The following is a 16,312-nucleotide window of genomic DNA, read 5'->3' on the forward strand; positions in this document are numbered from 1 at the left end:
AAATATCTATTATGTCCCTTGTAAGAACCTGGGCATAAGGGAAGGATAAAAGCTTACAGTTTTCTTACCTGGACTCTGAATCCAGAGTGCTTAGGCTCAAAGCACTTAGAACAGTGCCAAAATGACTAGGTCTGAATAAGATTTATCTATAGCTACTGCTATAATGGTCTCACTCATCAATTTCATGAGCTTATAATTCAGGAGCATAGATATGCAGCATTTTTCTGAATCAAGGGCTTGGAAGATAAACGACATTCAAGTAAGTTCACGGGCCCTTGATCTATGGGAGTCCCACTCCCTGAGGCCTAGATTAGAAATGAACCGGCAGTTGCCATGTGGAGAAACCACCAAAGAATGAGGATCCCAAACCTGAGTCACAACTTTCAGTTGGGTTCAAGAAGTTGAGATGGAACTCATCAAAAGCCATAGGTTGGAGAGCCAGGACTGAGGTGTCATCTTGAGGCCAACCAATGTTCATCTCAGAATCAGGCAAGTCAGAGTAAGGATGTACTGGCAGATGGTCTGGTGATAAGAAGCAGGATGCAAGGCCTGGTACTCTGGACATTGTGCACATTTTCATCATGCTCAAAGTAATTTGCCAGTAAACCAGGGAAGGCCAAGGTTATGGTGCAAGTCTGGGTGGGAATCTGGACCCTGCATTGGAATTCTTCCCTGAGACCATTGCTCAGTAGGAGTCAAGACTCTAGATCCATCTGAGATGGGGAAAAGAAAGGAAATGACTAAAAAAAGAGAAAATATCACACTAACTACTTCTCACTACCAGCTTCTATGCACTCTTCCCCACTGACTAAACACAGGACCAGAAAGTATATTCTTTCTTTTAAAAAAAATTTTTTTAATTTCTTTTCAGTGTTCCAGAATTCATTGCTAATGCACCACACCCAGGGCTCCATGCAATACATGCCCTCCACAATAACCACCACCAGGCTCACCCAACTTCCCACCCTCTCCCCTCCAAAACCCTCAGATTGTTTCTCAGAATCCACAGTCTCTCATGGTTCATCTCCAACTCCAATTTCCCCCAACTACCTTCTCCTCTCCATCTCCCCATGTCCTCTGTGTTATTTCTCATGCTCCACAAATAAGTGAAACCATACTATACTTGACTCTCTCTGCTTGACTTATTTCACTCAGCATAATCTCTTCCAGTCCCAAAGGTTGGGTATTCATCCTTTCTGATGGAGGCATAATACTCCATAGTGTATATGGACCACATCTTCCTTATCCATTGTCCATTGAAGGGCATCTTGGTTCTTTCCACAGTTTTCCAATCGTGGCCATTGCTGGTATGAACATTGGTGTACAGATGGCACTTCTTTTCACTACATCTGTCTCTTTGGGATAAATACCCACTAATGCAATTGTAGGGTGATAGGGTAGCTCTATTTTTAATTTCTTAAGGAATCTCCACACTGTTCTCCAAAGTAGCTGCACCAACTTGCATTCCCACCAAACAGTGTAAAAGGGTTCCCCTTTCTCCACATCCTCTACAACACATGTAGTTTAATGTCTTGTTAATTTGGCCATTCTAACAGATGTAAGGTGGTATCTCGATGAGGGTTTGATTTTAATCTCCCTGATGGCTAATGATGATGAATATTTTTTTCACGTGGCTGTTAGGCATTTGTATGTCTTCTTAGGAGAAGTGTCTGTTCATGTCTTCTGCCCGTTTTTTAACGTGATTATCTGTTTTGTGTGTGTTGATTTTATAAATCCTCGATATCAACCCTTTGTCTATAGTGTCATTTGCGAATATCTTCTCCCATTCTGTGAGTTGCCTCTTTGTTTTGTTGACTGTTTTCTTTGCTGTGCAGAATCTTTTGATCTTGATGAAGTCCCAAAAGTTTATTTTTGCTTTTGTTTCTTTGCCTTTGGAGACATATCTTGAAAGAAGTTGCTGTGGCTGATATCGAAGAGGTTACTGCCTATGTTCCTCTCTGGAATTCTGATGGATTCCTGTCTCACATTGAGGTCTTTTATCCATTTCAAGTTTATCTTTGTGTATGGTGTAAGAGAATGATCGAGTTTCATTCCTCTACATATAGCTGTCCAATTATGCCAGCACCATTTATTGAAGAGACTGTCCTTTTGCCACTGGATATTTTTTCCTCCTTTGTCAAAGATTAGTTGACCATAAAGTTGAGGGTCCATATCTGGGCTCTCTACTCTGTTCCACTGGTCTATGTGTCTGTTTGTGTTCCAATACCATGCTGTCTTAGTGAACACAGCTTTGTAATAAAGCCTGAAATCAGGCAACATGATGCCCCAGTTTTGTTTTTCTTTTTCAACATTTCCTTAGCAATTCAGGCTCTCTTCTGATTGCATCAAATTTTAGGATTGTTTGTTCCAGCTCTTTGAAAAATTCTGGTGGGATTTTCAGTGGGATGGCATTAAAAGTATAGATTGCTCTAGGCAGTATAGACATTTGAACAATGTTTGTTCTTTGGATCCAAGAGCATGGAATGGTCTTCCTTCTTTTTGTATCTTCTTCGATTTCTTTCATGAGTGTTCTGTAGTTTACCTCTTTGGTTAGGTTTATTCCCAGGTATCTTATGGTTCTTGATGCTATAGTAAATGGAATCAATTCTCTCATTTCCCTTTCTGTATTTTCATTGTTAGTGTATAAGAAAGCAACTGATTTCTGTACATTGATTTTGTATCCTGCCACATTAGTGAATTGCTGTATGAGTTCTAGTAGTTTGGGGGTGGAGTCTTTTGGATTTTCCATATAAATTGTTATGCCTTATTCAAAAACAGAGTGTTTGACTTCTTCATTGCCAATATGAATTGCCATAATCATCTTGTACTTTAAAGATAAAGCAGGCATGGAAAGCTGAAATAACACATCCAATTTGGAAGAGCTAGTGGCAGAAGGGGTAGGAATTAGAACTCAGATAGGGATTGATCTTATGTTCATCCCTAAACCCACATCCCTGAACTACCTCGCTACAGTTTATAGGAGCAGTTGTCGCCTCAGGAAGCCTATACCCTGGAACATCCTCATCCAGAAACCAACCACAGGTTGTAGAAACCACTGGAAGGCAGGTAACTTCTACATTTTTGTTTATGTACTTCTACATTCTGAGTTTTTTACAACAAACATGTATTCTTTGTAAAGATCATTTATTGATCAAGATGGTACTTAAAATGGAAGACAGGGCATGAAAATATTTTCAAAGAAAAAGAAAGAAATTTAGCCCTGAGATCACAAAACTAAGGAGCGTGATAAGGGTATCATCAATCACTACAATGACAATACCCAACTTTTGTAGCAACATGGATAGGACTGGAAGCTATTATGCTGAGTGAAATAAGTCAAGCAGAGAGAGTCAAGTATCATATGGTTTCACTTATTTGTGGAGCATAACAAATATCATGGAGGACAAGGGGTGTTAGAGAGAAGGGAGTTGGGATAAATTGGAAGGGGAGGTGAATCACGAGAGACTATGGACTCTGAAAAACAATCTGAGGGGTTTGAAGTGGCGGGGGGGTGGGAGGTTGGGGTAACAGGTGGTGGGTATTATAGAGGGCACGGATTGCATGGAGCACTGGGTGTGGTGAAAAAATAATGAATACTGTTTTTCTGAAAATAAATAAATTGAAAAAATTTTAAAAAATGCAGAAATACATAAAGAAAGGAAAACCATTGAGAAAATAATAAAAGAGATAAAATAAATATATATATATATTAGATTAAGAGTAAATCAGCTTAGCATGATCAGTGTTCAGTTCTAGAACAGGAGAGTGGGCTGAGGTAGGAAGAGGTATAAGAGGTTGCATAGGTGTGGGACTGGTGATGGGGATGTCAGAAAAATTCCAAATAGGAGAAGCAAGTGGGGGGTGGGCATAAGTGTCCTCCAGGTAACTGTGTCCAGATGTTTAGCTGAACTGGGAAGTCCAAGGTGTGTACTTTTAGACTAAAAAGAACAAGAAAAATATCAGAACTGTAAATACAACTGATGAATATGTTCTTTTTTTTTTTAAGATTTTATTTATTTATTTGACAGACAGAGATCACAAGTAGGCAGAGAGGCAGGCCAAGAGAGAGAGAGAGGAGGAAGCAGGCTCTCCGCAGAGCAGACAGCCCGATGCGGGGCTCGATCCCAGGACCCTGGGATCATGACCTGAGCTGAAGGCAGAGGCTTTAACCCACTGAGCCACCCAGGTGCCCCAATGAATATGTTCTTATTAAACACATTATTTGCAAGTGTGGTCCTGAGCAAACATTCATACCTTGACAGATACAGAGAAATCAAGAAAAATGAATGATTTGGCTGTGTCTTGATTAATATTCTGTTGGCTGCAAGTTATGGATGGCAGCTTAAGCAAGGGTAAGATAAAAGGGCACGTATGATATGCTCTTGGAATGTCTGTCAATTCCAAGAACTGAATAGCAACAGGGCCTCCCATTGTACAGGGTGTGTAGAGGATCAATAAATGGTATTCACACTGGGTGGGCCCTCTGGGATTGAAGAACATCATCCAGGTATGAAGTTTTGTCTTGGTGCCAAACTTCGTACATATTCTCCAAGCAACCTTCACTCTTTCTCATCTTAGAATAATTCAGTTATTGATGCTAGGTGTTTGCAGGATCCAGATAGTTCCAAGATATGTCCCTGGCACCCAGACATAAGTAGAAGTTTCTAGGAAATAACTTTGAGAGGCCACAGCTATAGGTATCAGTCCTCATTATGAATTGAAATCATCTAGGTATATTTTTTAAACATAATTATCTCTTTTTTTACTAAGCTTTTTATTTTAAGTTCAGTATTTTTAACATACATTTTCATATGTACAAATAGTGATTCAGCAATGATACATTATACAGGGCTCATCATGATAAGTGTACTCTTTAACCCCCAACACCTATTTAACACATCCCCCAAGCTCTAGTAACCATCAGTTTTTCTTAATAGTTAGGAGTGTGCCTTAACTATTGTTACCTGGGTTTGCCTCTCTTTTTTCCCTCTGCTCATTTGTTTTATTTCTTAAATTCCACATATGAGTGAAATCATATGGAATTTTTCTTTCTCTGTATTATTTCACTTAGTATAATACTCTCTAGGTCCATCCATGTTTTTTGCAAACTACAATATTTCACTTTTTATGGTGAAATATTTCATTGTATGTATGTGTATATGTATGTATACATATATGTAGATTCATACATGTATACCATGTCTTTATATGTCCATCTATCAATGGATACATGTGCTGCTTTCATAGTTTGGCTATTACAAATAATGCTGCTATGAACTTAGGGGGTGCATGTATCCTTTTGAATTAGTGTTTTTATATTCTTTGGATAAATACCCAGTAATGCAATTGCTGGGTTTTAGGATACTTTTTTTTTTTAATTTTTTGAGGACCCTCTATACTGTTTACCACAGTAGATGCACAAGTTTGTATTTCCACCAATAGTGCAAGAGGGTTCCCCATTCCCTACATTCTTATCAACACCTGTTGTTTCTTGTGTCATTGATTTCACCCATTCTGACAAGTGTAAAGTGATATTTCATTGTAATTTTGATTTGCATTTCCCTGAGGATGAGTGATGTTGAACATTTCATGTTCCTCTTGACCATCTGTATGTCTTCATTGAAGAAAAGTCTGTTCATGTCTTCTGTTCACTTTTTTTCTTAAAGATTTTTATTTATTTGACAGAGATCACAAGTAGGCAGAGAGGCAGGCAGAGAGAGAGGAAGGGAAGCAGAAGGTCAGAGGGAGAAGCAGACTCCCCGTGGCACTAGGAGCCCAATGTGGGACTTGATCCCAGGACTCTGGGATCATGACCTTAGCCAAAGACAGTCACTTAATCAACTGAGCCACCCAGGTGATCTTCTGCTCACTTTTTTTTTAAGATTATATTTATTTATTTATTTGACAGAGATCACAAGTAGACAGAGAAGCAGGCAGAGAGAGAGAGGGAAGCAGGCTCCCCACTGAGCAGAGAGCCTGATGTGGGACTCGATCCCAGGACCCTGAGATCATGACCTGAGCCTAAGGCAGTGGCTTAACCCACTGAGCCACCCAGGTGCCCCCTTCTGCCCACTTTTTAATTGGATTATTTGTTTTCTGGACTTTGAGTTCTATCAGTTCTTTGTACATTTTAGATATCAACCATTTATCAGAGGTATTATCTACAAATATCTTCTGCCATTTTGTAGATTGCCTTCTAATTTTTTTGATTGTTTCCTACACTGTGCAGAATCTTTTTATTTTTATGTAGTCCCAATAGACTTCTCTTATTAGTTTCGGAGGTAGAATTTACCAATTAATCTTTTGTATATAACACCCAGTACTCATTACATCAAGTGACCTTCTCAGGCCCATCACCCACTTACTCCATTCTCCCACCCTCCTACCACTCCAGCAACCCTCACTTTGTTTCCTATAGTTAAGAGGCTCCCATGGTTTGTGTTCTTCTCAATTTTCATCTAATTTTATTTTTCCTTCCCTTTCCCTCTGTTTTATTTCTTAAATTCCACACATCAGTGAAATCATATAGTATTTGTCTTTCTCTTACTGACTTATTTCACTTAGCATAATACCCCATAGTTCCATCCACATCATTGCAAATGGCAAGATTTCATTCATTCATTCATTCATTCATTATTCCATCCTCCATGAGGATGAGTAATATTCCACTGTATGTATATATACTACTTCTTTATCCATTCATATGTTGATGATATCTGGGCTCTTTCCATATTTTGACTGTTGTGAACATTGTTGCTATAAACATTAGGGTGCATCTACCCCTTCAAATCACTGTTTGTATCCTTTGGATAAACACCTACTAGTGCAACTGCTGGGTCATAGGATGGTTTTATTTTTAACTTTTTGAGGAAACTCCATACTGATTTCCACAGTGGCTGCAACGTTTTGCATCCTCACCAACAGTGTGAAAGGCTTCCCCTTTTTCCACATCCCCAGCAACATCTGCTGTTTCTTGTGTTGTTAATCTTAGCCATTCTGACCATTGTGAGGTGGTATCTCATTGTGGTTTTGATTTGCATTTGCCTGATGACAAGTGATGGGAAATACTTTTTTCATGAGTATGTTGGTCACTTATAAGTCTTCTGTGGAGAAATGTCTATTCACGTCTTTGAACATTTCTTGACTGTATTTTTGGGGGTTGTTTTTTTTATTTTGGTGTTGAGTTTCAGAAGTTCTTTATAGATCTTGGATACCAGGCCTTTATCTTATAAGACATTTGCAGACATCTTCTATTACATAGGTTGCCTTTTAGTTTTGTTAACTGTTTCTTTTAGTCTGCAGAACATTTTGTCTTGGTGAAATCCCAATAGTCCATTTATCAGACACATCCAGAGATGTGTCTAGAAAGAAGTTGCTGTAGCTGAGGTCAACAAGGTTTTAGAATATTGAGGTATGTTTCTTCTACCCTTAAGCTGTGGAGAGTTTTAATCAAGAAAGGATGCTGTAGGAGAAGAGTTAAGATGGCGGCAGAGTAGCAGACTGAGATGACATCAGGTCACAGGAGTTCAGCTAGATAGTTATCAAACCATTTCAAACACCTACAACCCCAACAGGAGATAAAAGAGAAGAATAACAGCAATTATAGAAACATAAAACTGACCACTTTTTGAAAGGTAGAATGTGCATAGAAGTGAATCCAAAGTGATGGGAAGATCAACCACGGGGGAGGGGCTGGCTCCCAGAAAGTGGTGGAGCAATGGAGCACAAAATCTGAACTTTTATAAGTCTGCTCCACTGAGGGACATTACTCCAGAGGCTAAGCAGGGGTGGGGCCCTCACGGGAACAGTGTGGTCTCAAGTCCCACAGGGTCACAGAAGGATCAGGGGTGTCTGAGTATAGCAGAGCTCATGGGTATCAGAGTGGAGAAGCCAACTACAGAGATGGAGCTGAGGAGTGACTTCTCAGCTCAGGGTCACCTTAAATTGTGATCCATGGCTCTTAAACTGCTCTTAAGCAAGGACCCCACAAGTGGCAGATCCAGGGAGACCCACCATCCTCTGCCAGAAGAGCAACATGGTAGGAATCTGCTGGGTTTGGAGACTCCAAAAGGGGCTGTGTGCCAGAGACAGAAATGCTTGGTCACAGCCAGGTGAGCTTGGAGCATGGCTGGAGACCAGGGAGATGGGAGTGATTGACTGCTTTTCTCCGAGGGTGCACTGAGGAGTGGGGCCCCAAGCTCTTGACTCCTCTGGGCTGGAGATTGGGAGGCCGCTATTTTCATTCCCTTCCTCCAGAGCTCCATGGAAAGCATTCAGGGAAAAAGTTCCCAATAGCAAAACTGAGCAGATTACTTAGCCCGGCCCCTGACAAGGGTGGTGCAATTGTGCCTCCAGCAAAGACACTTGAGAATCACTACAACAGGCCCCTCCCCCAGAAGATCAGCAAGAACATCCAGTCAAGATTAAACTCACTGATTGAGAAGAACAGAAGAATTCCAGAGCTAGGGGAAAGCAAAGCATGGAATGCATGGCTTTCTCACCATGATTCTTTAGTCTTGCAAAGTTAATTAATTTTTTAATTTTATTTTTTTCTTATTCTAATTTTTTTAACTCTTCCTCTTTCCTCTTTTAATGTTTTTTAACTAGTTTATTTAACAATACCTTTTAAAAAAATCTTTTTGAACCTGCACTATTATAGTCATATTTCATCCTTCAATATATCTAATTTTATTTTTTGTATACATATAGGGTTTTTTTTTAATTTGGGGATACAAATTCTTCTAATAGATCAAAATATACCCTAATCTAGCACAGGGCTTTGAGTCTCCAACCTGAGCAAATACTCTCCACTTTTTTTTTTTCCAACCAACTTATTAATTCCTTTTTTAGAATCTTTTTAATTTATCTTTATGGTAATAATTCCATCCCTTCCTCATGTTTACCCTTATTTTGGTACATATGTTTTTCTTTCTTTAAAATTTTGGGAGGTAATTTCTTCTAAGAGACCAAAATACAACCAAAATCAAGTGGTGGCTCTGTTCCATTCACTAGTCTTTTCCTTATACCCCCTTTCTTCCCCTGCAATGTGGGATCTCTTCTGATTTGGTTAGCATACATTTTTCTGGGGTCTTTGCCACACTTTTAGTATTTTTTTCTCTCATTCATAAAATCTTATCTGGATAAAATGACAAGGTGTAAAAACTCACCACAAAAAAAAAAAAAAAAAAGAAGAAGAAGAAGAACAAGAACAAGAACAGGAGGCAGTACTGACAGCTAGGGACCAAATCAATATGGACATTGGTAATATGTCAGATCTAGAGTTCAGAATGATGATACTCAAGGTGCTAGCTGCACTCAAAAAAAGGCATGGAAGATATTAGAGAAACCCTGTCTGAGGAAATAAAAGCCTTTTCTGGAGAAATAAAAGAGAACTAAAATCTAACTAGGCTGAAATCAGAAAAGCTATTAATGAGGGGCAATCAAAAATAGAGACTCTTACTGCTAAGATAAATGAGATAGATGAGAGAATTGGTGATAGAGAAGACCAAAGAAAGGATAATTTAAAAAAAAAAAAAAAAACGGACCAAAAGAGAGACAAACAACTACTGGACCATAAAGAGAGAATTCAAGAGAGAAGTGATACCATAAAATGAAACAATATTAGAATAATTGGAATTCCAGAAGAAGAAGAAAGAGAGAGGGGAGCAGAAGGTATACCAGAGCAAATTATAGTAGAGAATTTCCCTAATATGGCAAAGGGAACAAGCATCAAAATCCAGGAGGCACAGAGAATATCCCTCAAAATCAATAAAAATAGGTCTACACCCTGTCACCTAATAACAGTAAAACTTAAAAGTCTTAGTGACAAAGAGAAAATCCTGAAAACAGCTCAAGACAAGAAGTCTGTAACATACAATGGTAAAAATATTGTATTGGCAGAAGACCTATCCACAGAGACCTGGCAGGTGAGAAAGAACTGGCGTGATATATTCAGAGCACTAAACAAGAAAAGCATGCAGCCATGAATACTATATCCAGCTAGGCTATTATTGAAAATAGAAGGAGAGATTAAAAAGCTTCCAGAACAAATAAAAACTAAAAGAATTTGTAAACACCAAACCAGCCCTACAGGAAATATTGAAAGGGGTCCTATAAGCAAAGAGAGAGTCTAAAAATAGACGACTAGAAAGGAACAGAGACAATATACAGTAACAGTCACCTTACAAGCAATACAATGGCACTAGATTCATACCTTTTAGTAGTTACCATAAATGTAAATGGGTTAAATGCCTCAATCAAAAGACACAGGGTATGGATAAAAAACCAAAACCCATCAATGTGCTGTCTACAAGAAACTCATTTTAGACCCAATGACACCTCCAGATTTAAAGTGAGGGTGTGGAAAACAACTTACTATGCTAATGGACATCAAAAGAAAGCTGGGGTGGCAGTCCTCATATCAGATCAATTAGATTTTAAGCCAAAGACTATAAAGAGGTGAAGAAGCATGCTATATCATACTCAAATGGTCTGCCCTACAGGAAGATCTAACAATATTAAATATCTATGCCCCTACCAAGGAAGCAGCCAATTATATAAACCAATTAATAACAAAATCAAAGAAACACATTGATAATAATACAATAATAGTAAGGGACTTTAACAGCCCCACTCACTGAAATGGACAGATCAGTTAAGCAAAAGATCAAAAAGAAAATATAGGCTTTAAATGACACACTGGACCAGATGGACATCACAGATATATTCAGAACATTCCATCCCAAAGCAAAGGAATACACATTCTTCTCTAGTGAACAAGGAACATTCTCCAGAATAGATCACATCCTGGGTCACAAGTCAGGTCCCAACTGGTACCAAAAGATTGGGACCATTCCCTGTATATTTTAGACCAAAATGCTCTAAAACTAGAACTCGGTCACAAGAGGAAAGTTGGAAAGAACTCAAATACATGGAGGCTAAAAAGAATCCTACCAAAGATACAGATGTAGTGAAAAGAAGGGCCATCTGTACCCCAATGTTTACAGCAGCAATGGCCACGGTCGCCAAACTGTGGAAAGAACCAAGATGCCCTTCGATGGACAATGGATAAGGAAGATGTGGTCCATATACACTATGGAGTAGTATGCCTCCATCAGAAAGGGTGAATACCCAACTTTTGTAACAACATGGATGGGACTGGAAGAGATTATGCTGAGTGAAATAAGTCAAGCAGAGAGAGTCAAATATCATATGGTTTCACTTATTTGTGGAGCATAACAAATAGCATGGAGAACAAGGGGAGATGAAGAAGAGAAGGGAGTTGAGGGAAATTGGAAGGGGAGGTGAACCATGAGAGATTATGGACTCTGAAAAACAATCTGAGGGTTTTGAAGGGGCGAGGGGTGGGAGGTTGGGGGAACCAGGTGGTGGGTATTGGAGATGGCACGGATTGCATGGAGCACTGGGTGTGGTGCAAAAACAACGAATACTGTTACGCTGAAAAAAAAAAAAAAAAAGAATGAATTGGTCAACCAGGAAATTAAAGAAGAACTGAAAAAATTCATGGAAACAAATGATAATGAAAACACAACTGTTCAAAATCTGTGGGACACAGCAAAGGCAGTCCTGAGAGGAAAGTATATAGCGATACAAGCTTTTCTCAAGAAAGAGGAAAGGTGGGGCGCCTGGGTGACTCGGTGGGTTAAAGCCTTTGCCTTCGGTTCATGATTCCAGGGTCCTGGAATCAAGCCCCACATTGAGCCCGGCATCAGGCTCTCTGCTCAGTGGGGAGCCTGCTTCCTCCTCTCTCTCTGCCTGCCTCTCTGCCTACTTGTGATCTCTGTCTGTCAAATAAATAAATAAAATCCAAAAAAAGAAAGAAAGAAAGATAGAAAGAAAGAAAGAAAGAAAGAAAGAAAGAAAGGTAGGTCTCAAGTACACAGCCTAACCCTACACCTAAAGCAGCTGGAGAAAGAACAGGGAAGAAAGCCTAAACCCAGCAGGAGAAGAGAAATAATAAAGATCAGAGCAGAAATCAATGAAATAGAAACCAAAAAAAATTAGAACAAATCAACAAAACTAGGAGCTGGTTCTTTGAAATAATTAATAAGATTGATAAACCCCTGACTAGACTTACCATAAAGAAAAGAGAAAGGACCCAAGTAAATAAAATGATGAATGTAAGAGGAGAGATCACAACCAACATCAAAGAAATACAAACAATTATAAGAACATATTATGAGCTACTGTACGCTAGCAAATTTGACAATCTGGAAGAAACGGATGCATTCCAATAGTACATTAAAAGGATTATTCACCATGACCAAGTGGGATTTATTCCTGGGCTGCAAGTGTTGCTTCAACATCCACAAATCAATCAATGTGATACAATACAGTAATAAAAGAAAGAACAAGAACCATGTGATTCTCTTAATCAATGCTGAAAAAGCATTTCACAAAGTACAGCATCCTTTCTTGATCAAAACTCTTCAAAGTGTAAGGATAGAGGGTACATACCTCAACATCATCAAAGTCATCTACGAAAAACCCAAAGTAGATATCAATGAAGAAAAACAGAGCTTTTCTGGTAAGGTCAGGAACATGGCAAGGATGTCCATTATCACCAGGGCTATTCAACATAGTACTAGAAATCCTAGCCTCAGCAGTCAGACAACAAAAAGAAATTAAAGTCATCCAAATTGGCAATGAAGAAGTCAAACTATCGCTCTTTGCAGATTATATGATACTTTATGTGGAAAACCCAAAAGACTCCACTCCAAAACTGCTAGAACTCATGCAAGAATTCAGTAAAGTGTCAGGACATAAAATTAATGCAAAGAAATCAGTTGCATTTCTATACAGCAACAACAAGACAGAAGAAGGAATAATTAAGGAGTCAGTCCCATTTACAATTACACCCAAAAACATAAGATACCTAGGAATAAACCTAACCAAAGAAGCAAATTAACTGTACTCAGAAAACTATAAAGTACTCATGAAAGAAATTGAGGAAGACACAAAGAAATGGAAAAAATGTTCCATGCTCCAGGATTGGAAGAACAAATATTATGAAAATGTCTATGCTACCTAAAGCAATCTACATGTCTAATGCAATCCCTATCAAAACACCATCAATTTTTTTCAAAGAAATGAAACAAATAATCCTAAAATTTATATAGAACCAGAAAAGATGCTGAATATCTAGAGGAATGTTGAAAAAGAAAGTCAAAGTTGGTGGCATCACAATTCCAGACTTCAAGCTCTATTACAAAGCTGTCATCATCAAGACAGTATGGTACTGGCACAAAAACAGACACATAGATCGTTGGTACAGAATAGAGAGCCCAGAAATAGACCCTCAACTTTGTGGTCAACTAATCTTCAACAAAGCAGGAAAGAATGTCCAATGGAAAAAAGACAGTCTCTTCAACAAATGGTGTTGGGAAAATTGGACAGCCATGTGCAGAAAAATGAAACTGGGCCATTTCCTTATACCACACACAAAAATAGACTCCAAATGGATGAAAGACCTCAATGTGAAACAGGAATCCATCACAATCCTTGAGGAGAACATGGGCAGCAACCTCTTTGACCTGCTTTTCCCTCTCCTGCTGTGATCTCTCTCACGTTTGCTCTCAAAAAAAAAAAAAAAAAAAGTTTTAAGAATATTTAAAGGAATAGCATCCAAAATCTATAAAGAACTTATCAAACTTAACACCCAAAAAATAAATAATCCAGTTAAGAAATGGACAAAAGAGGGGCACCTGGGTGGCTCAGTGTGTTAAGCCTCTGCTTTCAGCTCAGGTAGTGATCTCAGGGTCCTGGGATTGATCTCTGCACCAGGCTCTCTGCTCAGTGGGGAGCCTGCTTCCCCATCTCTCACTTTTTGCCTGCCTCTCTGCCTACTTATGGTCTCTGTCAAATAAATAAATAAAATCTTAAAAAAAAAAAAAACAGAAAAAGAAATGGACAAAAGGTATGAATAGACACTTCCAAGTAAGATATCCAGATGGCTAACAAACACATGAAAAAATGCTCCACATTACTCATCATCAGGGAAATACAAATCAAAACCACAGTGAGGTATCATTTCACACCTTTCAGAATGGCTAAAATTAACAGCACAGGAAACAACAGACATTGCAAGGATGCAGATAAAGGGGAGACCTCTCTCACACTGTTGGTGGGAATGCAAATTTCCAGAGTGCAGCCACTCTGGAAAAGAATATGGGGGTTCCTTAAAAAATTAAAAATAAAACTAACCTATGTATGATCCAGCAATTGCACTAGTAGATATTTGCCCAAAGGACACAAAAGTACAGATCCAAAGGGGTACATGAACCCCCATGTTAATAGCAGCATTATCAACAACAGTCAAACTATGGAAAGAGCTCAAATGTCCATCACCTAGATATGATATACAGAGAATGTAATACTATTCAGCCTTCAAAAAGAATGAAATCCTGCCATTTGCAGTGATATGGACAGAACTAGAGGGTACTATGCTAAGCAAAATAGTCAATTAGAGGACAAATACCACATGATTTCACTCATATGTGGAATTTAAGAAAAAAAAAAAAAACAGATGAACATAGGGGAAGGAAAAAGCAAACCGTAAGAGACTCTTAACTACAGAGAACAAACTGTGGGTTTCTGCAGGGGAGGTGGGTCAGGGTTGTTCTAAATGGGTGGTGAGTATTAAGATGGGCACTTGTTGTGATGAGCACTGGCTGTTATACGTAAGTGATAAATCTCTAAATTCTACAGCTGAAACCAATTTTATCATGTGTTAAGTGAGCAGAATTTAAAACTTTAAAGAAAAAATAATTTGTTCTTTCTCCTTATAAAGAGAGCTTAAAACTAATTAGGCTTCTTTGATATGTTATGTTATATGGGAAGCATTGTTAAGTAAGGTATAATACTAAACCTTCTTTATGTTGTAATTATATAGGTATATGTAATGTGTTCCAGAAATTATATGTAATTCCTGGGAATCTGTTATCAGTAATAATTCTTTTTTAAAATCTTTTTTAAAAGATTTTATTTATTTATTTGAAAGACAGAATGAAAGAGGGAGAGAGAGAGCATTTTTACCTTACTCCAACTATAACTGTCACACTTGACCAGTTAGAGACAACCTACACAAACTATAGTAAATTTGCACTCCCATGTTCTTATTATTATCTAAGCTGGACTACCCCCAACCATGAAAATCTTTCCAGCAGCACCCATTGTTTGCAAGAAATTTAGAACAACCTTTACTTCAAGCTCAGAGATTCATTTCCTGAATATGCTGAAAATATCACTAGCTCCTGGCTTGAATGGACAAAACTGTTGTGAACAAATTCTATTAATAGTGCCACATTAGTGGGAATGGTTTGTGCCCCAACAGAATTTATCCTTGTCTTGGGTGGTTATCATTTTCCTTTGGCCTATGAACACCTAGATGGCTGGCACATAACTGGGCAATGCCTTTTATGTTATCTAATTGTGCCCCTAACTGTCCACAATCAAACTGAGACACTCATTAGTAAATTTCCCCAAATTTATGTCATCAAGTTAGAAAGGATGTACCAGGAGACATTCATAAGTCAGGATTTACTTCCTTTGGCAGGTCCTTACTTCCTTGGTTAGGAGTATGAATGATCTATAATCAGGAAACTTTCAACTCTTGAAAACACTGCAGATACTGTTAAAGCAATCACTGCCCCCCAAAATTTCTTAGACTCTCTGCCCAAAATAGTTCTTGATGACAGGACAGTTCTTGACTATCTTTTAGATGAGCAAGGTGCCTGTGGTATAGCTAACACCACTAGCTGCACCCAAATTAATGCTTTTACGCAAGGTAAAACTTAGCTACATCAGGTCACTAAACAAACCACTTGGCTTAAGTGAGTCCCTGTTGGATCCCTCTTTGACTTAATTATTCTTAATTCATCTGAGCCTTGGGGACCAGGGTTCTAAAGTTAATCTCAGACATTGGGAATTGTTCTGTTTATAATAATTATAGTAGTCTCCCTGGCACATTGTATTCTCTCAAAAGCTTTATAGTCATGTTCACCACCACTAACCACCAAAAAAAAAATGATCTCCCTAAAACGGGAATGTCAGAAAATGAATGACTGATTTTAAAAATGTTAACCTGAAGTTGTGACCTACAAATACCATAGAGATTTAGCAGAAAGACATCAAGGCCTATGAATACCACACAGAGGATCAGCAAAAACTGAGAACTTCAGCAAAGTAGCTAGGCACAAATTAGCTAAGGTACTAATGCCTTAAATTTTTATCACATCTCTCAGTTAAGGGGGGAATTGCCAAAAATAAAACAACAGACCCAAAATAGTCACTT

The sequence above is a fragment of the Mustela nivalis genome (assembly GCF_964662115.1).
Source record: "Mustela nivalis genome assembly, chromosome: 3".
NCBI lineage: Eukaryota > Metazoa > Chordata > Mammalia > Carnivora > Mustelidae > Mustela > Mustela nivalis.